Raw genomic sequence first — 23413 nt, 5'->3', positions numbered from 1 at the left:
CTACAATAATACAATGTGTAATATACTCCACAATTCACAGTGCATAACATTAATTTTGAATATTTGAAATATTTCGATTATGTATTTAATTTGATTATTTAATACTGCCAAAATTAGAAAATAGGCTGTAAGTTATAAATGGTCTAAAGCAACAATGATGAATTTGTCATAAAATGTGGAGGTATTTAAAACAATTTTATTGCCTCATATAATAACAACTAGCAGAAGTACCCGTTCTTCGTACGGGTTATCAGAAACTGGCTTTAGTTACTCATACTATCGGTGTGACTGACTTCATTAGATATTTATATCACTGGTGTATTTATTAATATTTGTCATGTTTGGAATTATAGTGTATCTTCTTCTTTTCTTCATGGGGGCCTCTAAATATTAGTTCCTAATTAGCGTCGACCTCTAAAATCGTTTGCTGCCATGTTTTTCCTTCAATCCCACCTAGATATACCTGCTCCCTTCACAGAACTGCAGGTTTAGTGTAAGTATGCTTCCGCTAGATAGTACCACAAATATAAATATTACTGAAAGTATTTGTTTCATCCGACATTTCGTAACTATTACAAATGATCAAGGAAATACGCGATGTATAAAAGAAACCACTATAATTATCGAGAATTGTAACTCTCTGGGATTGTCACTCATGTCGCACATCATATAATGAATCTGAGCATAAATGTTGACAATTGGGTACAGTATATAGGTTGTTTTCATGGTTACGATGATCGTAAAAGTGGACAAAAATATCGGCACTGATGTGGCTCTAATAACATCAGTGATCCTACTACTCCATGATTTGATAGAAAATATTTTAAACTATAAGTAACAGACTCCGTAAAATGCTGAAACTTAAGGCAGTACGTAAAAACGGAGGCCCGTCGGCAACCGCTGGTCGCTGTACTACGAAGATCTCCGGGGCTATTATTTTTATACTTCACTCCCTTTCCATCCCCGCCCAAAGGAGTGCTATGAGCGTCTTACACAGCAGTTTATTTTTTCCAGATAGTAAGTCATATGTGCATCAATTTTGGTTGGCAGCTATGCCCAAATGTACATGCATAATCTAGCTGCTGTAGAATCCTGGAGCTGACGTTGCCATGGTTACGGCAGTTCATTACTTTATCCGATTCCTAGAGCAGGGGTAGTGTGGTGCCAATATCTCCGTAACGGTTGGTTTTAGGGCCTAAAACATGGCTTCCGGGCCCGTAGTGCTTACCGCGTTTTGTTCTTTGCGTCAAGGGGATTAAATTGAGCTTTGTCTCGTCCTTATAGGACAATTTCGATATTTTTCCTATATTAGCCTATTATTTTTATATTTCTCCCCCGTGCCCCCCCCCCCACATCGAATTGTTTTGAAAATAAAATACAGCCCATGTTACTCAGTGGCAATGTATCTTTATATAGGTGAAGAAATTTTTAAAATCGGTTCAGTAGTTTTTGAGCCTATTCGTTACAAACACACAAATTTTTCCTCTTTATAATATTAGTATAGATAACTCATAATAAAAGGAATAATCGATCATTTTTGTAATTTAGTGCATTAATACTATTACATAGCCTATTTTATGAATACCGAGCTCGATAGCTCCAGTCGCTTAAGTGCGGCCAGTATCCAGTATTCGGGAGATAGTGGGTTCGAACCTCACTGTCGGCAGCCCTGAAGATGAAGATGAAGATGAAGATGAAGATGAAGATGAAGATGAAGATGGCCGCTTCCTTCCCACCCCTAGGCCTTTCCTAACCCATCTTCACCATAAGACCTATCTGTATGGGTGCGACGTAAAGCAAATAATTTTTTGAAAATGTTAGGGATAGCATCCCGGCATTTGCCTGGAGGAGAAGTGGTAAACCACGGAAAACCATTTCGAGGATGACTGAGATGGGAATCGAACCCCTTTCTAATCAGTTGACCTCCCGATGCTCAATGGAGCCCGTTCCAACTCTTGTGCCACTTTTCTAATTTCGTGGTAGAGCCGGGAATCGGGACCTCCCGGTTTGGCAGCTAATCACGCAAACCACTACACCACAGAGGCGGACTTTCATAAATATACGATACATAATTCGAGCTTATTGGTAGTTCCTTTATACTTCTTAATTTTAAAAATTTTGTGTGCATTACTAGTTGTATTGGCTGAATAAGAAATGCACAGCTTTGTAGTTGTACCTTGTAGTCAACTATTTAACGGCGAATTTCAGCTGCATAAAACAGTTATGGTATCGTGATGTACATGTGATGATAGTGACCGTGGTTGGTATCGTGGTCGTGTTTGATGACCTCCGAGACTCGCCTTTACAACGTCGCCATGCATATTTGATGGCGTTAAGCAGACGTCATGTTTCGGGGCCATTGAAATGTTAGTAGGGAGGCTTGCTTCATTACCGGGCAGACCAAGGTGGGATTGTAGGGATCTGTCCATTATTCCTGTAGCGATCTATATCGTTCAGCAAGAGCAATAAATCGCGTTGGCTGTCAATTTAACATCACCAGCAAGCGTGTATACTGGACAGTAAATGCCGAATTACGTTTTAATACGACACCTAATTTCAAACCTAAATTTAAATCTATAGTTAGTTTTCACAATGGAAGGATCTAAAATTGTTTTCACACAACTCCGACTCCAGTATACTGCATTACATAACTAACAAGTAGGTGTCACGGTCTGTGTGACAACGATTTATTTGCGCAATGGTGATATTTGTTGTCAGTTGCTTTACGTCGCACCAACACAGATAGGTCTCATGGCGATGGTGGGATAGGAAAGGCCTAGGAGTTGGAAGGAAGCGGCCGTGGCCTTAATTGAGGTACAGCCCCAGCATTTGACTGGTGTGAAAATGGGAAACCACGGAAAACCATCTTCAGAGCTACCGACAGTGGAATTCGAACCCACTATCTCCCGGATGCAAACTCATAGTCGCGCACTCCTAACCGCACGGCCAACTCGCCCGGTAATGGCGACTTTAATGTTGAAAACATTTCTTAGCAGACAAAGTAGGGGTCCTCTTTTAAGCAACTACCTCTACTATGCCGAAAGCTGAAGGGCTAAGAGACCAGGAACGGTTTCAAATTGTGATGCTTAAATAACTCTATCCTAGCCAAATTGACTTATTTACATAATTCTTTCTGAAATGTGTTCCTTTGTTCAATACCCTCAGACTATTTTTGAAGAATGTCCGAACCGAATATAGTTATAAGGACTTAATAGAAACTCTGCGTTGACTCACTTTAACGCTCGTAGTGGTGCTCAAGTGAAACTCGGCATTGACTCACATTAGCGCTCGTAGTGGTGCTTAAGTGAAACTCTGCATTGACTCACATTAGTGCTTGTAGTGGTGCTCAAGTGAAACTTGGCATTGACTCACATTAGCACTCGTAGTGGTGCTCAAGTAAAACTTGGCATTGACTCACATTAGCGCTCGTAGTGGTGCTCAAGTGAAACTCGGCATTGACTCACATTAGCGCTCGTAATGGTGCTCAAGTGAAACTTGGCATTGACTCACATTAGCACTCGTAGTGGTGCTCAAGTGAAACTTGGCATTGACTCACATTAGCGCTCGTAGTGGTGCTCAAGTGAAACTCGGCATTGACTCACATTAGCGCTCGTAGTGGTGCTCAAGTGAAACTCGGCATTGACTCACATTAGCACTCGTAGTGGTGCTTACGTGAAACAATGCATTGTCTCACGTTAGCGCTCGTAATGGTGCTCAAGTAAAACTTGGCATTGACTCACATTAGCACTCGTAGTGGTGCTCAAGTGAAACTCGGCATTGACTCACATTAGCGCTCGTAGTGGTGCTTAAGTGAAACTCTGCATTGACTCACATTAGTGCTCGTAGTGGTGCTCAAGTGAAACTCGGCATTGACTCACATTAGCACTCGTAGTGGTGCTTACGTGAAACAATGCATTGTCTCACATTAGCGCTCGTAATGGTGCTCAAGTAAAACTTGGCATTGACTCACATTAGCACTCGTAGTGGTGCTCAAGTGAAACTTGGCATTGACTCACATTAGCGCCCGTAGTGGTGCTCAAGTGAAACTCGGCATTGACTCACATTAGCGCTCGTAGTGGTGCTTTAGTGAAACAATGTATTCACTCACATTAGCGCTCGTAGGCGTATAAAAAGGCGAACTGCTAATCTTATCGACCGGTTAACGATGATTAAGGAAGGGATTGTAATTATTAGGAATAAATAACGAATATATTCTCATAATTTATTGTATTTTATTTACCTAAAATTCGTAGCTCATTGCTTTCAACATTGAGTTGCTTGCCTGAAGCAAGTTACAATTTGCTTTACGTCGCATCGGCACAGACAGGTCTTATAGAGACGATGGGACAGGAAAGGGCTAGGAGTGGGAAGGAAGCGACCGTGGCCTTAATTAACGTACAGCATTTGCCAGGTGTGAAAATGGGAAACCACGGAAAACCACCTTCAGGGCTGCCGAGAGTGGGATTCGAACTCACTACCTCCCAGATGTAAGCTCACAGCTGCGCACCCCTAACCTCACGGCCAACTCATTCGTCCTACATTGTACACAGTTCAAAAAAATCCGTATCAAAAGGATCCGGAAGGTAACACTAATGAAAACACGAATTGCCAAACTCACAGGAGTTCTAAATTTTTCAAGTTATCAACATTGTCAAGAGTGCTAACATACATCCTTAAAGTTTCCCGCGTATTTTAAGTATGATCCAAGTGTGTACAAAAGTTTGTTGAACCCCCGGTGACAAAAGTCACAAGGCACCACTGCTGCTAGCATTATTAATACCTCATATTATGAAAGCCAAGCATGAGACTGAGACAGATCAGTAAATAAAACAAGTTTTACCTACCGTTTTATTTATTATATTATTTAAAAAGTTTACCCGTCCGACTCGTTGGCTGAATGGTCAGCGTACTACCCTTCGGTTCAGAGGGTCCCGGGTTCGATTCCCGGCCGGGTCGGGGATTTTTAACCTTCATTGGTTAGTTTCAATGGCTCGGGGGCTGGGTGTTTGTGTTGTTCCCAACATCCCTGCAACTCACACACCACACACAACACTATCCTCCACCACAATAACACGCAGTTACCTACACATGGCAGATGCCGCCCACCCTCATCGGAGGGTCTGCCTTACAGGGGCTCCACCCGGCTAGAAATAGCCACACAAAATTATTAATTATCCGTTTACCCTCCAGGGTTGGTTTTTTGCCCGGACTCCGCGAGGGATCCCAATTCTACCGCCTCAAGGGCTGTGCCCTGGAGCGTGAGATATTTCGTAGGGGATGAAACTAAGGACGAAGACCAGTACCTCACCCAATGGTCTGACCTGCTATGCTGAATAGGGGGCTGTGGTGGGATGGGAATATCGGAAGGGATAGACAAGAAAGGGAGAAGGAAGCAGCCGTGGCCTAAGTTAGGTACCATCTCGGCATTTGCCTGCAGGAAAAGTAGGAAACAAGGAGAACTACTTCAAGGATGGCTGTGGTGGGAACCAAACCCCTCTACTCAGTTGACTTCCCGAAGCTGGGTAGACCCCGTTCTAGTCTTTGTACCACTTTTCAAATGTTGTGGCAGAGCCGGGAATCGAACCCAGGCTTCCAGGGGTGGCATCTAATCACACTAATCAATACACCACAGAGGCGGACTTGTTCTACTGTACATTAGAAAATATAGTGCACTGTAAACATTACGTCCAACCAGAAATGGATGTAAGCTTTTCGTATGTAGTAACATCTAATATGCGAACCCCATCTCTGTACAGATCATGAAGGCCCCGGGATGACTGAAAGTTAGAGATCTCTAGAATCCATAACCTCGGCAATGAGTGGTATAGAGCAGCCATTCCCAAACTGCAGTCCGCGGAGCAAGCCGCGACCGTAATCCAAGGGGTTCGACATAATAATGTAAGTTGTAGTTTTTTAAGGAGCGATATTTTATTGTACACGTACAATTCATTATTCTAAATTTAGGAACTATGGCTTCACTGTTGTATAACTTACATACAGTAGGCCTATATGGAATTGTTGGTCGAAAATGTTACTAGTTAGCAGTACCTTGTGAAGACCTTATTTCACAACTCCACGTTTCTGATCAACTTTTGGGTCCATTACATCCCCTATGCCCTACAATTTATAGAAAGGAAATACAGTCGAACCTCGATATCTCGTACCTCCATTACTCGAATTGTCAGTATCTCGAAGAAATTTAAACTTCCCGACCGTTTGTCCTATTCTTCACGTGTATTTATTTCTCTGTTACTCGAAATTCGGTTACACGAATTTCCCGATTTCTCGAAGCTAACATTTCCTCCCTTGATGCAAAAAATACTCTGTAACTCGAATTTTGTGAACATTAACTGTGCAATACGGCATTTGTGGTTTGTGAGGAACAGTTAACAAGTAAAGAAAGGGTTACAGTGATGCTGGGAGCTAATATGATGGGAACTGAAAAACTAAAACTTCTAGTGATCGGAAAATCGGTGAATCCTCGCTGTTTCTCGGGTGTGAATTAATTACCGGTCACGTACGAATGCAACCCACGAAGTCGCGGATGACAAGCTCCATTTACGAATCTCGGTTGCGTGATATTGGCGAGAAATGTCAACGTGAAGGGAGGAAAGGTTAACAGTAACAATCAGAAGAGACTAACGGATTTTTCCAAAGATATTAACGGAGGTATATTTCTTGTTTCACTACTGTATGTACTGTATCATGTCTTCTAACAAGTTACTATAATAAGGGTTATAATTAAAGTGATGCCGTAAAATAGAGTTTGTTTGTATATTTTTAAATACTGTTAAAAGTAATGTATTCATTATAAATTCATAGATACATATGACTCAATTGTGTGCTATACATGCTCAAAAACGATATTCTCTGTATCTCAAAATTTTGATAACTCGAAACAAAATGTAGCTCCCGAGGTGATTCGAGATATCAAGGTTCCACTGTACTGATCTTAATGCCTTTCATTGCATACCTGTGTGAGTGTACCTTTTCTGCACTCACGCAATTAAAAACAAAGTACATTTTTTTTGCTAGGGGCTTTACGTCGCACCGACACAGATAGGTCTTATGGCGACGATGGGATAGGAAAGGCCTAGGAGTTGGAAGGAAGCAGCCGTGGCCTTAATTAAGGTACAGCCCCAGCATTTGCCTGGTGTGAAAATGGGAAACCACGGAAAACCATCTTCAGGGCTGCCGATAGTGGGATTCGAACCTACTATCTCCCGGATGCAAGCTCACAGCCGCGCGCCTCTACGCGCACGGCCAACTCGCCCGGTAAACAAAGTACAGAAACAGAGCTAATGTAGAGGCTGATTCTCGGTTCGAATGACTAAGCATGTAAAATGCTTCTTCTTTGTAAAACAGCACCATTCCGCCCATTGATCCAACAACCGTAGTAAGTCATTTCTCCCAAGTAACTTCTCAGATCCAGACTACTGTACTTATTAGCCAAGTGTCAAAGTGTTTAATAATTTCTATGCATATATGGAGTACAATATTAAGTTAAAAGAAGGTATATAATGATTCCACCTTTCAATACTATTAAAATAAGAAATGTAAGTTTACATTCCTATTTAATTAAAATTGGTACCGGTTTCGACCAGTATGTATGGTCATCATCAGCCAAATACAATGCACAGAAAAATAAAATGCGAAGTTTAAATAATTCTGTTTGGTTTCTGCTAATGAAGCACTAAAATTTATAAGGAGCACTGTGCGTTGAAATATAGTAAAAAAAAAACACAAATAAGATGCACAGGTAAAAATGAAATTTAGATGATGCTGTCAGATACGTATTTTTAGTGGTAGTTTATGATGCACCGTATAATTTTAAGTATCAGCAATGCGTGTCTATGAAGAAGTCGTAGATCAAATATGTTATTAAGACATATATGTTGAAGAGCACTGTGTGTGAAGAAGAATCAAATACGCATTTAAATGTAGTACGAGTAAGTACTTGAAGAGTTCAGTTGCAGTTTATGAGACACTGTATAATTTTAGAAATTAGCACTGCGTGTTGATAGATCCAAATATTATGTAAAAGTCGTAAATGAAATATGTACTTGAAGTACGGAGCAAGTTCTTGAAGAAGTTAAATTTATATTTAAAGGAAAGTAAATATTAGTGTTCTCCTCTGTGGTGTAGTGGTTAGTGTGATTAGCTGCCACCCCCAGAGGTCCGGGTTCGATTCCAAGCTCTGCCACGAAATTTGAAAAGTGGTACGAGGGCTGGAACGGGGTCCACTCAGCCTCGACAGGTCAACTGTGTAGAGGTGGATTCGATTCCCACCTCAGCCATCCTAGAAGTGGTTTTCCGTGGTTTCCCACTTCTCCTCCAGGCTAATGCCGGGATGGTACCTAAATTAAGGCCACGGCCGCTCCCTTCCCTCTTCCTTGCCTGTCCCATCCAAACTTCCCATCCTCCACTAGGCCCCTGTTGAGCATAGCAGGTGTGGCCACCCTGGCGAGGTACTGGTCATTCTCCCCAGGTGTATCCCCCGACCCAAAGTCTGAAGCTCCAGGACACTGGCCTTGAGGCGGTAGAGGTGGGATCCCTTGCTGAGTCCGAGGGAAAAACCGACCCTGGAGGGTAAACAGATTAAGAAGAAGAAGAAGAGGAAGAAGAAGAAATATTAGTCCTGAATTATACGGATACAGTCACACATAGTAATATTACAAAATTGATTTTTGTTCACTGAATTCTGAATTACGTTCTGTGCCTAGGGGGTCCTTGGACATCAATGTGATATGCTGAGGGGGCCTGACACAAAAAGTTTGAGAAACCCTGGAATAATTTTTCTATACTTGTTCTATACTTGACAAATTGGTTGTGTGACCTAGATCACATGGCAGCCCTGGAGATGGATGTCCATCGTTTACAATATTCACACCAAGAAAATCCTGGGGCTTTACCTTTCAGTATCACCACGGTCGCTTTCTTCCTAATCCCAGCCCATCATGGCAGTAAAATAAATAAAAAACAATTTTAAATGAAAGTCTATACGTCGCCACAAATATGGAATTAACCTTATACTCAGTTTTTATGTAGGTCATGTGACCATGTGACTTTCCAGATACAGAAATCTCGTTTCTAAATATTTAGACTTCCTTACCGGCTACTCGCCCCCATCACACTGCCTTTTTTTTTCTTTTTTGTCATAATGCTACGTGGAAATCCAATAGCAGAAGGGCATGTCGACATTTTGACCAGCTGCTTACTGTATACGGTAGAATACCAATTTGATTACTACTGTCTGCGATAATAGTATGTGGTTTTCCGTGGTTTCCCATTTTCACACCAGGCAAATGCCGAGGCTGTACCTTAATTAAGGCCACGGCCGCATCCTTCCACTTCCTAGGCATTTCCCATCCCATCGTCACCATAAAACCTATCTGTGTCGGTGCGACGTAAAGCAAATAGCAAATAGCAAAAGATAATAGTATGTGAAAGCATGGTTTGTGGTTAGTCTGTGTCATTTCTTCTTTGCCGAGCGAGTTGGCTATGCGGTTGGGGCCATGTAGCTGTAAGCTTGCGTTTGGGAGATAGTGGGTACGAACCACCCGTGGTACGAACCTCGCTAACAGCAGCTCTAAGACGGTATGGCGTGGTTTCCCATTTTCATACTAGGCTAATTAATTGCCACGGTCGCTTTCCTCCTAATCCTAGGCCTGTCCTATCCCAACGTCACTGTAAGACCCGTCTGTGTGGCGTAAAACCACTCTTTCTTTCCCTAGATTTTTAACCTGTCTCTCAGTACCAGGAGCCAAGAATGAGCAGATGCCAATTCCTGACGATCTTCTGCATTCTGGGGGGGGGGGGTGATTTTCAATAGAAACCCAGTAATGGCCCGAATCTGGTCAACCTATCATGTTGCGCCTCGTTCTCGTAATGTTTGAATATTAAAATTTCTTTGACAGCTAATTTTTCCAAGTTATCAACTTACCGTCACATAATGTGACCATTCGGGAGATAGTGGGTACGAACACCACTGTCAGCAGCCCTGAAGATGGTTTTCCGTGGTTTCCCATTTTCATACGAGGCAAATTAATTAATTAATTAATTAATTAAGGCCACGGCAGCGTCCTTCCCACTCCTAGTTATTTACTGTCCCATCGTCACCATAAGACCTATCTGTGTCGGTGCGACGTAAAGCAAATTGTAAAAATAAAAAGTACTTTAATGTGACCAAAGACTTGTAATATTTTCTCTTCCACAAGGTTAATGGACAGTTTTCAACCTTCACTTCGTGAATGTCTGCCTCCGTCGCGTAACGGTTAGTATTATTAGCTGCCGTCTTCAGAAGCCGGGTTCGATTCCCGGTACTGACAGAAATTTAGAAACGGCAGGAGGACTGGTATGTGGTTGAAATTGTATAAGGAGTGATCAAAAAGTTTCCGTTCGATGGCCGTACAGTCCTGAATCGGGATGCCAATCAGGCAAAATCGCCGTGAGCATTGAGGTACTCATCCCACCGACGCACCAGGTTGAAGATCCCCGTGTGGTAAAAGGCCGTGTCCTGCTGCATGAACAAGTCCGTAAACGCCTGCTGCATATCCTCGTCCGACACCAGCACCTTGGGATGAGGACACGATTTTACTTCGTGGATGACAGAATCATTCCTTCTCCTAACTATCCATAATATTCGCAATATCTACCTCCAGCACATCATCTCGAACTGAGTGATTTTTCGTCATCGGCCTTCACTGTCCACAGCTTTCTTCTTCTTTTCTTTTCTAGCCTATTTCAATCCACTGCTGTACGTAGGCCTCTTCCATATACTTCAATCGTCTTCCGTCTTTGAGCACTTGGAACCAGCGTGTTCCAGCCAACAGCTTTATGCCATCGAGCCATCTCTCCTGGGGTCTTCCAATGTCTCTCTTCTGTTCCCTTGGTCTCCAGTGAACAATCCTAGAGGTCCATCTGTTGTAGTCTTATCGAGCTATGTGTCCTACCCATTGCAATTTTAGTCTTGCCACTCTCTCCAGGATGTCTGTTACATTCGTTCTTCTCCTGATGTCCTCTGAACGGATCTTATCCCAAAGGCTGATCCCTTGAATCTGTCGCTCCATGGCTCGTTGTGTTCGCTGAAGCTTGCGAACACTTGCCTTAGTCAGAGTCGTCGTTTCTATACCGTACCATGTGACCTTGCCGCGGTGGGGAGGCTTGCGTGTCCCAATGATGCAGATAGCCGAGCCGCAGGTGCAACCATATCGGATGGGTATCTGTTGAGAGACCAGACTAACGAGTGGTTCATCGAAAGGGGGGTAGCAGCCTTTCGGTAGTTGCAAGGGCGGCAGTCTAGATGATTGACTGATACGGCCTTGTAATAATACTCAACATAGCTTAGCTGTGTTGATACTGCTACACGGCTGAAAGCAACGGGAAACTACAGACGTAACCACCTCCCGAGGACATGCAGCTCTCTCTGTATGAATGATGTACTGATGATGGCTTCCTCCCGGGTAAAATATTCCGGAGGTAAACTAGTCCCCCATTCGGATCTCCGGGTGGGGACTACACGAGAGGGGGCGATCATCAGGAAGATGGATACTGACATTCTGCGAGTCGGAGCGTGGAATGTTAGAAGTTTGAATCCTTGTGGTAGGTTAGAGAATCTGAAAAGGGAGATGGATAGGCTAAAGTTAGATGTAGTTGGTATAAGTGAAGTACGTTGGCAGGAAGAACAGGATTTTTGGTCAGGCGACTACCGAATTATCAACACGAAATCAAACAGGGGTAATGCAGGAGTTGGTTTAATAATGAATAAGAAAATAGGGCAGCGGATAAGCTACTACGACCAGCATAGTGAAAGAATTATTGTCGCCAAGATAGACACCAAACCAATGCCCACCACAATAGTGCAGGTCTATATGCCTACTAGTTCAGCGGATGATGATGAATTTGAAAGAATATATGAGGAGATAGAAGATTTAATACAATATGTCAAAGGTGACGAGAATCTAATTGTGATGGGAGACTGGAACGGAGTGGTAGGCCAAGGAAGAGAAGGTAGCACAGTAGGAGAATTTGGATTGGGACAAAGGAACGAAAGAGGAAGTCGGCTGGTTGAATTCTGCACTGACCATAATTTAGTCCTCGCCAATACTTGGTTCAAACACCACAAACGACGGCTGTATACGTGGACGAGACCTGGAGACACTAGAAGGTATCAAATAGACTTCATTATGATTAGGCAGAGATTCAGAAACCAGGTGTTGGATTGCAAAACTTTCCCAGGAGCAGACGTGGACTCTGACCACAACTTGTTGGTCATGAAATGCCATCTGAAGTTGAAGAAATTGAAGAAAGGAAAGAATGCAAAAAGATGGGATCTAGACAAGTTGAAAGAAAAGAGTGTGATAGATCGTTTCAAGGAACATGTTGCACAAGGACTAAATGAAAAGGCCGAAGGAAACACAGTAGAGGAAGAGTGGAAAGTCATGAAAAATGAAGTCAGTAGGGCTGCTGAAGAAATGTTAGGAAGGAAGAAAAGATCAACTAAGAATCAGTGGATAACTCAGGAGATACTAGACCTGATTGAAGAACGACGAAAATACAAGAATGCTAGAAATGAAGAGGGCAGAAAAGAATACAGGCGATTAAAGAATGAAGTGGATAGAAAGTGCAAGGTAGCTAAGGAAGAATGGCTGAAAGAGAAGTGCAAGGATGTCGAAGGCTGTATGGTCCTGGGAAAGGTAGATGCTGCATACAGGAAAATCAAGGAAACCTTTGGAGAAAGGAAATCTAGGTGCATGAATATTAAGAGCTCAGATGGAAAGCCACTTCTAGGGAAAGAAGACAAAGCAGAAAGATGGCAGGAGCATATCCAACAGTTGTATCAAGGTAACGATGTAGATAATTTCGTTCTGGAACATGAAGAGGCTGTTCGTGCTGATGAAATGGGAGACCCAATTTTGAGGTCAGAGTTTGACAGAGCTGTGAGTGACCTAAATAGGAACAAGGCACCTGGAATTGATGATATTCCCTCTGAATTACTGACTGCCTTAGGAGAAACCAGCGTGGTAAGGTTATTCAATTTAGTGTGCAAGATGTATGAGACAGGAGAAGTCCCATCCGATTTTCGGCAGAATGTTGTTATACCTATTCCCAAGAAAGCCGGTGCTGACAGGTGTGAAAACTACCGCACTATTAGTTTAGTATCTCATGACTGCAAAATTTTAACACGTATTATTTACAGAAGAATGGAAAAACAAGTTGAAGCTGAGTTGGGGGAAGATCAATTTGGCTTCAGAAGAAATGTAGGAACACGTGAAGCAATCCTGACTTTACGTCTGATCTTAGAGGATCGAATCAAGAAGAACAAGCCCACGTACATGGCATTCGTAGATCTAGAAAAGACATTCGATAATGTTGATTGGACCAGGCTATTTATGATTCTGAAGATGATAGGGATCAGATACCGAGAACGAAGAATTATCTACAACCTGTATAAAAATCAGTCTGCAGTGATAAGAATCGAGGGCTTTGAAAAAGAAGCAGCAATCCAGAAAGGAGTGAGGCAAGGCTGCAGTTTGTCCCCTCTCCTTTTCAATGTTTACATAGAACAGGCAGTAAAGGAAATCAAAGAGAAATTTGGAAAGGGAATCACAGTCCAAGGAGAGGAAATCAAAACCTTGAGATTTGCCGATGATATTGTTATTTTATCTGAGACTGCAGAAGATCTCGAAGTTGCTGAATGGTATGGATGAAGTCTTAGGTAAGGAGTACAAGATGAAAATAAATAAGTCCAAAACAAAAGTAATGGAGTGCAGTCGAACGAAGGCAGGTGATGTAGGAAATATTAGATTAGGAAACGAAGTCTTAAAGGAAGTAGATGAATATTGTTACTTGGGTAGTAAAATAACCAACGATGGCAGAAGTAAGGAGGACATAAAATGCAGACTAGCACAAGCAAGGAAGAGCTTTCTTAAGAAAAGAAATTTGCTCACTTCAAACATTGATATCGGAATTAGAAAGACTTTCGTGTGGAGCGTGGCATTGTATGGAAGTGAAACATGGACGATAAGTAGCTCAGCAAGAAAGAGAATAGAAGCTTTTGAAATGTGGTGTTACAGAAGAATGCTGAAGGTGAGATGGATAGATCGAATCACGAATGAAGAGATACTGAATCGAATTGGTGAGAGGAGATCGATTTGGCTAAATTTGACGAGAAGAAGAGATAGAATGATAGGACACATCTTAAGACACCCAGGACTTGTTCAGTTGGTTTTTGAAGGAAGTGTAGGTGGCAAGAACGGTAGGGGTAGACCAAGGTATGAATATGACAAACAGATTAGAGCAGATGTAGGATGCAATAGTTACGTAGAAATGAAAAGGTTAGCACAGTATAGGGTGGCATGGAGAGCTGCATCAAACCAGTCTATGGACTGATGACTCAAACAACATAAATAGTAACTGGCAGCACGCACGTATTATAAAGCTTGGTCTTCAGGTTAATTGAAACAGGATGAATCTTAGTTTTTGGAATGCTATCCAACTCATACCCTCCACAGTAGGGTTTCCAAAATGGATCGTCTAGCCCAGAGCAATGGCCTGAATTCAACTTTAACATTACCTGGACGACATGTTGACTAGTTGTTCTAATCAGATGAGTAAGATGAAAAGATTATGGCTTCAAACACGTGGCTATCTGTAAACTGCACTTGTAAACTCTCAAAGTCATCAAAAGAGAGCATATGAGGAGCTCTTGTGTACAATTAAACAATGTTTTCATACAAAATATGGATAAAAAGGATTGGAGAACGATTCAAACCGTTTATCATTTTAAAAGTGAGTAAAAATCGTAATTATAAATACGGATGGCAGACTGATATTAATAAACTTCAATACACCGTTTAATGCTACATTTATAATTATCAAATATTAATTTTTATCAAAGGTTATCAGACGTTTGATACCATCAACCCAGCTTTGCCTTTGCGTGTTATGAAACGTACAGGTTTGTTAATTCATATTTTTAGTTCATATTTAACCAACTTGACTGACACAAATACGATTAAATAGACCAATTATATTCAATAAAAGCTATCTACATTTCATGAACTTTACCCTACAGCTAGTTCTATGGTTAAAGCACACATATCTGTACTTCAAAAGATTTTTTCCTAGATAAGTACTTGTTCCGAGGTATCTGTGGAACAGCAGAGGTGAAAGAAGGTGCGGGGGGTGAACAGGTCTCAAAATACGAAATTAAAGTTAAGGTAAAATTTAACAAGGTTATATTTTCTTTTCAAGATTAAGAAATAACAAAGAGAACAGGTACTCAGTAGCCGAAACACAATTCGAAAATGTACAATTACAGTGATTACAGGATTTGGGCTCCGAGAGCCAGACACACAATTCTTGAGCTATAAGCCCAACTTTACGATATACACAATTCAACAAAGGGGCAGAAGACCCCTATCATGCCCAGGAGCACTTGCTCCCAATTACACAGTAAAGCCTCCTCGAGGCGCGCAGGAAACAAAATTTTTAGAAAGAGCAATCTGCTCTTAAGTACGAGCCTATCCAAGGCCACACCAAACTCCACTTTCAAGTTGTCCTCCAAGGACATGAAAACAGGGGTAAAATACCCAACCTACCGAGGCCTACTAAGTAAGGAAAGGTTAATTACGTGGCCTCTAAAATACCAACTTGAGAGGAGGCGTTCTTGCACTCCTAACACACTTTATATAAAACCTACTTGGCACTAGGCCGTTACTGCAAGGGCTAATCCCATACTAAAGAGGTGACTTTTAGAAGGAAACAATTTACATTACGTTAAGGAAGAAACGGTTGTGAAAAATAAGTTCACCTCAATGCAATATGAGTGCGAGTTCGAGAGGGTTAAGCACTCTCTATCCCAATATGTAGTTTAAAAGATAGAATAGATACTAAGTGTCTTTACATTTTAGGGGAAAAGTTACATGGTGGAAAAGCTTCAGACCTGCCCCGAGAGTTAAACTGCTGAGCTAGCAAGAAAAGAAGTTATTAAACGGCCATTACCTTGTGGTTGAACTGCTGCCCCAAGAAAGAGGCGCTTCCCGCCCCCTGCTACGTACTTTATGCACTGATAGATGTTACTGAAGTGGCGCGGAGACCCGAAAATCAGCAGTTTATACACTCTCGCGGAAAGTTCGAGGCGTTTCAGGAATGAGAACACCCTCCCAAAGGAATTTTATTGGCTAGGGTTAAGTAACATCTCCAAGTTGAAGAAGATACACCTGATTGGTCATAAATTAATTAAAGAAATTCGGGATTGGCTAAATTCAAACCGGGTGGAATGAAGGGGTTAATATTGCCAACATAAACAATAACTGAAAGAAATTTAACAAAGAACAAACTTATAAACACAAAATATCTTCAAAAACATAGTTCTTTCACTTCGCGCTAGGGTGCATAATTGTATTTCTTCAGAAGTGCCATCTGGAAGAGAATGTCCACACTTCTTACTACAGGCAAAACAAAAATACATCCAAAACGACCCAGTTCAGAACCTTCAAAATTTACAAGTAGTGACATCTTCTGAGAAACTAGAAAATCAACACAGTAGATAAAGTTCAGACTTCCTCCAGTAGAGGAGTTTCAACTGGCGCAAAGTTCGAATTAGCGACGTGGAGGTGTACCACCCGGTACAGACCTCCCCCCCCCCCAAAAAAGGTTCCTCCAAGGGGTGACACATCCAATTTGTTTGAAAACAAGATTCAAGTTATGATGTTGATATTGAAGTTAATTGCAGAAGTATTTACCAACAAATTTTCTTAAAATGATTGGATCCAGTTTTAAAATTCTTTGATTACTATTGATCTTCACGTTGGTATTTCTCAATGTCCCTAAAGAGCATGGGAGCATCTGTTAAGATGGCATTAACCTCAGATAGTATGGACTCGGGAGGTGATGAACTATCGACCGGTTCATGGGTCTCGACGTCGTTGGAAAACATACGGCTGAGTCCGTCTGCGACAACATTTTCAGTACCTCTGATATGCCTAACATCAAATTGGAAGGCAGAAATTCGGATGGCCCAACGGGCTATACGACCAGTACGACGCGGCCTACCTAAGACCCAGTTTAAGGCTTGATTATCCGTCTCCAGGTCGAATTTGACATGTTCCAGATAGAGACGGAACTTTTCTAAGGCAAATAAGACTGCCAAACCCTCGAGCTCATAGATGAAATGCTTGGCTTCTTGAGCCGATAGAGTCCTAGATGCATAGGCGATGGGTCGCCTCCCTAGTTCAGTCTCTTTAAGAAGGACTGCAGCTACCGCCGACGACGACGCGTCGGTTTGGACGATGAATTTCTTGGAGAAATCCGGCATAGCAAGGACAGGGGCATTACAGAGAGCTAATTTAAGATCTTCAAAAGCGGCTTGTTGAGAAGGTCCCCACTCAAATTTGATGCCTTTCCTACGAAGAAGGTTCAAGGGCGCCGCTCTATTAGCGAAGTTAGGAATAAACTTCCTGAAGAAATTCACCATACCAATGAACCTGGCGATACATTTGATGTCCTTAGGAGGTTTAAAATCACGGATGGCCTGTGTTCTAGAATGATCGACTGCAACACCATCAGGTGACACAATATGCCCTAGGAATGACATGGAGGGCTTAGCAAAGGCAACCTTGGACAACTTCACAGTTAACCCGGCCTTACGAAGGCGATTGAGAACTTCTCGCAGATGATCTAAGTGTTCTTCGAAAGTCTCCGAAAATACGACGACATCATCAAGATAGTGATATAAGTACTCAAATTTGATGTCAGAGAAGACCCTATCTAGCAGTCTAGTGAGTACAGCTGCTCCCGTAGGGAGCCCGAAAGGCACGCGGTTGTATTCATACAAATTCCAATCCGTGGCAAACGCTGTAAGGTGTTTAGACTCTTCGGCTAGGGGAATTTGATTGTAGGCCTGATTCAGGTCCAAGATGGTAAAGAACTTGGCCTTACGAAACCATGAAAAACAAGAATGAAGGTCAGGAAGGGGCACAGATTGTAACACCACCTTCCGATTGAGAGCCCTATAATCAATGACAGGCCTGAAGCCCCCTTGGGGTTTCGGGACTAGAAAAATAGGTGAAGAATACGCCGACTTAGAGGGCCTAATAATACCATCCTTCAACATTTGATCAATGATTTCCTTCAGAGCCTTCATTTTAGGTGGAGACAGCCTATATGGTGGAAAACGGACCGGAATCGAATCCGTGACCTCAATTTTGTATTCAATAAGGTCAGTAACACCAAGAGTATCAGAGAACACCTCTGGAAACGACTGACACAACTTACGAATACTATCAGCCTGCTCCTCGGGTAGATGTCTAAGGTCTAACAACATCTCATCCTGGGTAGGCGAAATAGAGGAACATGATACAGAATTACACTTTAACAAGGGTATTTTACAATTGGAAGCAAATTTGAATGTGCACGACTTACTCTGAAGGTCGAGCACTAGACCGGTGTGCGAAATGAAGTCAGCTCCCAATATAATGGGGCAAGACAAGTGCTTGGCCACAAACAATTTAATTTTCCATGTAAATTTAAAAATACGAATTTTGACATATAAGGAACCTAAAATTTCTAATGGAGAAGAATTAGCCGAAACATATTGAACAGACGATGAACAATAGTCAGGAAGTTTACAAATAGATTTCAATTTCGAATACCATTGAGCCGAAATAATTGAACAAACGCTGCCTGAATCTAAAAGACCTGTTACAGGTTCATTACTTAACTCAATTCTGAGAAAAGGTACGGGTGCGGGGGATTCCGCCGCAATCCTAAGACTTTCTTTGGGGCATTCAAAAGATGAATTTGAAGACTGAATTTTCCCTGAATTTTCGACCTGTTTACCGGAGGCTGCGCCTTGGGAAGCTGAATTAGTCGACTCAGCCGAAGCCGCTAGTCACTTATTATTAGTGACATTGGTGGAAGTTGCACCAGAAGTTGAGCAGGAGGGGGTGCTATTTGAATTTGGGCAATTCTTGGCGATATGTGAGAAAGCCCCACATTTAAAACAGCCTTGTGATGAGCCAGCTCCATTATTTGCCCTACTAGATTTGATCAATGGGCACTTGTTCCGAAGATGGTCAGGCGAGCCGCAAGCATAACATTTACGAGGTGTGACTGGTCGGCGAGGTGGAGGCCGAGGATTACTAAACGAGGGAGGGGGTTCTTTCGCGACACGCAAGGAATCGGCGTATCTAACTCCTTCCGCTGAGACGGCCAATGCTTCAAGTTCAGAGAAGTTTTGCGGGCACGCCGCGAAACACAAATATGACCTATAGGATGGTGAGATACCTTCCACAATAGCTTGTACAATCTGATCCTCAGGGAAGTGAAGAGCGAACACCCTAGTATAGAACGTAATATCTTGGATGAAATCTGCCAAGTTTTCATCCAACCGCTGTACACGATAATAGTACTTCTGAATAAGTGAGGACCTTGCCCTAGCCGGAATGAAGTTAGCTAGCAAGTGGGCGTGGAAGTCTTCAATAGATGATTGTTCGGCAATGGCTCTTACTATTTTGTCTGAGAGAACACCAATTGCATAAGGATAAATTATCTGCAAAATTTGACATGGAGAAAGAGAAAAAACAAGAGCATGGTCCTGAAACTCAACTAAAAACCTTAAGAATGAAATTACTTCACTGGTGGTATTAACGGAAAACTTAGAGATACCTCTGAGCAACATTGCTAATGGATGAGGCAAGCTGCTGAACCCAGGTGACATAGTAGGTAAAGGTTTAAGTGGCAAAGAAGTTAATTCAGAACGTACATTATTCAACGAGGTACGGCGTTCAGACTCGTTGTCCAATGGGGCAGAGGTTGTTTGAGCTCCAACGGTTTTCCTATTGACTTCTCCCTTAGGAGGCTCTTCCTCGCTACCTATATTCACCGTGGTGGGTTGATCAGTTTTGGGAGGAACTTCCCCAGTTAACAATTGGGTAACCTTACTGTACAATTCAGAAAGATTTTCAAGAACCACACTAGCTTCCTTCCTCTGAACGTCATTCAACTTCAGAGACAACAGATCGTTAACTCTATTAGAAAAATGAAATAACCTAGCTTGCACACGTTTAATTTGATTAGGAGAAGGATCATTTTCTTCAAAAAAACTAACTACAGATGCTAGCTCAGTAGTATTGTCAGTGATCGTGGAAAGAGAGTCGTCAATTTCTTTCTCTCCCAAAGTGGGGATGGAAATGGGCAAATGAAGGGACTCTCTAAGCTTATTTGTGTCTACCGCAACCGTGCCTCCAGATTGCACATTTCTAATAGTTAATTCATAGATCAACTCCTCCTTGCGCAAATAGTTAAGATGGAGAACATCGCGAGGGCCGGGCATGATGACAGAACAATTTTGAAAAAGGAAAAATCAAAAAATTCCAGCAACTGAGAAAATTGTTAGAGTTCAAAAACAAGGCATTGTTTAGCCGTCAAAAGGGGCTAAATTGAGACCCATTCAACCACGCTCTGCTACCACTTGCTCCGAGGTATCTGTGGAACAGCAGAGGTGAAAGAAGGTGCGGGGGTGAACAGGTCTCAAAATACGAAATTAAAGTTAAGGTAAAATTTAACAAGGTTATATTTTCTTTTCAAGATTAAGAAATAACAAAGAGAACAGGTACTCAGTAGCCGAAACACAATTCGAAAATGTACAATTACAGTGATTACAGGATTTGGGCTCCGAGAGCCAGACACACAATTCTTGAGCTATAAGCCCAACTTTACGATATACACAATTCAACAAAGGGGCAGAAGACCCCTATCATGCCCAGGAGCACTTGCTCCCAATTACACAGTAAAGCCTCCTCGAGGCGCGCAGGAAACAAAATTTTTAGAAAGAGCAATCTGCTCTTAAGTACGAGCCTATCCAAGGCCACACCAAACTCCACTTTCAAGTTGTCCTCCAAGGACATGAAAACAGGGGTAAAATACCCAACCTACTGAGGCCTATTAAGTAAGGAAAGGTTAATTACGTGGCCTCTAAAATACCAACTTGAGAGGAGGCGTTCTTGCACTCCTAACACACTTTATATAAAACCTACTTGGCACTAGGCCGTTACTGCAAGGGCTAATCCCATACTAAAGAGGTGACTTTTAGAAGGAAACAATTTACATTACGTTAAGGAAGAAACGGTTGTGAAAAATAAGTTCACCTCAATGCAATATGAGTGGGAGTTCGAGAGGGTTAAGCACTCTCTATCCCAATATGTAGTTTAAAAGATAGAATAGATACTAAGTGTCTTTACATTTTAGGGGAAAAGTTACATGGTGGAAAAGCTTCAGACCTGCCCCGAGAGTTAAACTGCTGAGCTAGCAAGAAAAGAAGTTATTAAACGGCCATTACCTTGTGGTTGAACTGCTGCCCGAAGAAAGAGGCGCTTCCCGCCCCCTGCTACGTACTTTATGCACTGATAGATGTTACTGAAGTGGCGCGGAGACCTTTTTTTTCGGGGGGGGCCCGAAGCCCGCTCCCCCCGCGTGACCAACGACTCAATCTACATGGCCTCCGACATGCTATTATTTCTAAGAAGAAGAAAGAGATAGCAGGGAGGAGTGGGAAGTGATACAAGGAGTATCTGCCGGTTTCCGAGTCAGACTCGCTACCACGGCAAAGTTTGTATTGGTTGGATAGTGTTAAGGTATGGTATTGAAGGGTCAGGGAAAAACCACATAGGCAGAAAGAAGAAAGAGCCTACATGTAAAACCTGACATCTTTTGATAGCACATGCAAGGATGTGGGCTGGAAAAAGACCAGAGGTTGTGTTAGTTAGGAACAGGTAACATGCACAAAACATAAACCCATTCCTCGCCATTCCATCGCCTGGGGATCAGTCCGTCTGGGCACTGCTGGGACTAGCGCGGTCCTTGCCGGCTGCGGAGCCATGCGTCAAGTACCACTAGGGCCTGTCGCACGGCTCCACCTCCTTGGGGTACCTCGTACCCAGTCTCCGATCCCGGAGAATGAGGCCAAGCCCGCCGAGGCGGGGGCCTCCTGGAATGGGGTGGGTCATGGCGCCGGGCCTCCTTCCTCTCTGCTCTCGCCATGGCCCTGTAGACTGGGCAACTGCGGTGGGAGGCCGGGTGGCCCCCCGCGCAATTGGCGCACACCGGCGCCTCCTTAAGTGTTGCGCAGGCCGTGTAGTGGTGATCACCACCACAGCGGTTGCACTTCACTTGGAGTCCACAGCTAACTTGGCGGTGGCCCCACCTCAGACAGCGGAAACACTGCAAGAGCTGCTGAGGGGGACGTTGTACTCTCACCTGACTGCCGCTACCCGCTGAGGTCCTCTCCTGATTGGCCCCTCGGTTGACTGCTGTCCTGGGAACAGTCTTGGGTTGCGGCTGGGCGGTCCTCTCCTGATGAGCCAGCGTCGCCTTCTGGTTCCTGGTGCGGCGTCGTCGTCTTCTTCTTCTTCTTCCCCCGGGCTGCTTCTCGGCTGGGGGGGAGGCCTCGTCCTGGTGGCCCTCCTCCCAACCTGGTGACCCCGGGGTGACTTGTGGTTCCACTGTGTTGCCATCTGCTTCTTCCTCCTGGGTGGCGGCGGCGGCGTCGGTCGGTGCTAACACTCGACTGCGTTCCCTGTCCTGTGGGGCGCACATCGAGGTCTGCATCTCGAACGACATGTTGGCTGGCAGGGCCTGGACGGCGGCCTCAGCACGCCAAGGTGCGTCCTTGTCCACTGCCGTGCTGCCATCCACCATCACGGGCGCTCTCCTGGTTTGCGCTCGGGTTACAGGCCCCTCCTGGTAGGCCTGCGTCTGCGACCACTTCGCCTTGGTAGGTGGGCGACGATCCTGGTTGGCGGCCTTGTTGGTCTGCGTGTACTTCGTAGAGTACAGCTTTCCAACTGGGGTCGCGTCGTCGCGGCGCTCGGGAGCGCCGCCGTCGTCCTCGGTCATTGGCTCCGTCTGCGTGGCTGCCTCCTGGTAGCCCGAGAAGTCCAGGTGCTCCCTGAATCCTGGTAGCCGGGCAACCTGGAACTGCTTGGACGCGCGCTCCTCGTAGACCCTGAAGCTGGCTGCGTCGTTAGGGCGAATGATGATCGCCCAGGTAGCAATCATAATGCCGATGATAGGCAGGAGAGGCTCTCCGATGAACTCCGCAGTCGCATTCAGGTTGTCGATTACGTGGAGCGTCCCCTGGTGGTCGTCCTCCCCCAGCCGGTTGAACACCACTAGCCCCGGGCGTTCATAGCTGGGGGGATCCATCGTGTCGATCGCGTCTAGTAGCTTGTCGACGGCTCCCTCGTAGTCGTAGTCGACCAGTCTCACTGGTAGGGTCGGCTTCTCCATCCTGGTCCTCCTGTAAGAAATCCTGAAACAGAAGAAAGAGCGAGCACTGAAAAGTGCTACAGCTCAGACAATGCTCTTTCGAAGATGTACTAACAACTACAGCTGCCTAACTAGTACTGGG

The sequence above is a fragment of the Anabrus simplex genome, chromosome 1 (genome assembly GCF_040414725.1).
Source record: "Anabrus simplex isolate iqAnaSimp1 chromosome 1, ASM4041472v1, whole genome shotgun sequence".
Taxonomy (NCBI): Eukaryota; Metazoa; Arthropoda; class Insecta; order Orthoptera; family Tettigoniidae; genus Anabrus; species Anabrus simplex.
The sequence above is the reverse complement of the archived record's forward strand: the minus strand, read 5'-3'. Positions refer to the sequence as shown.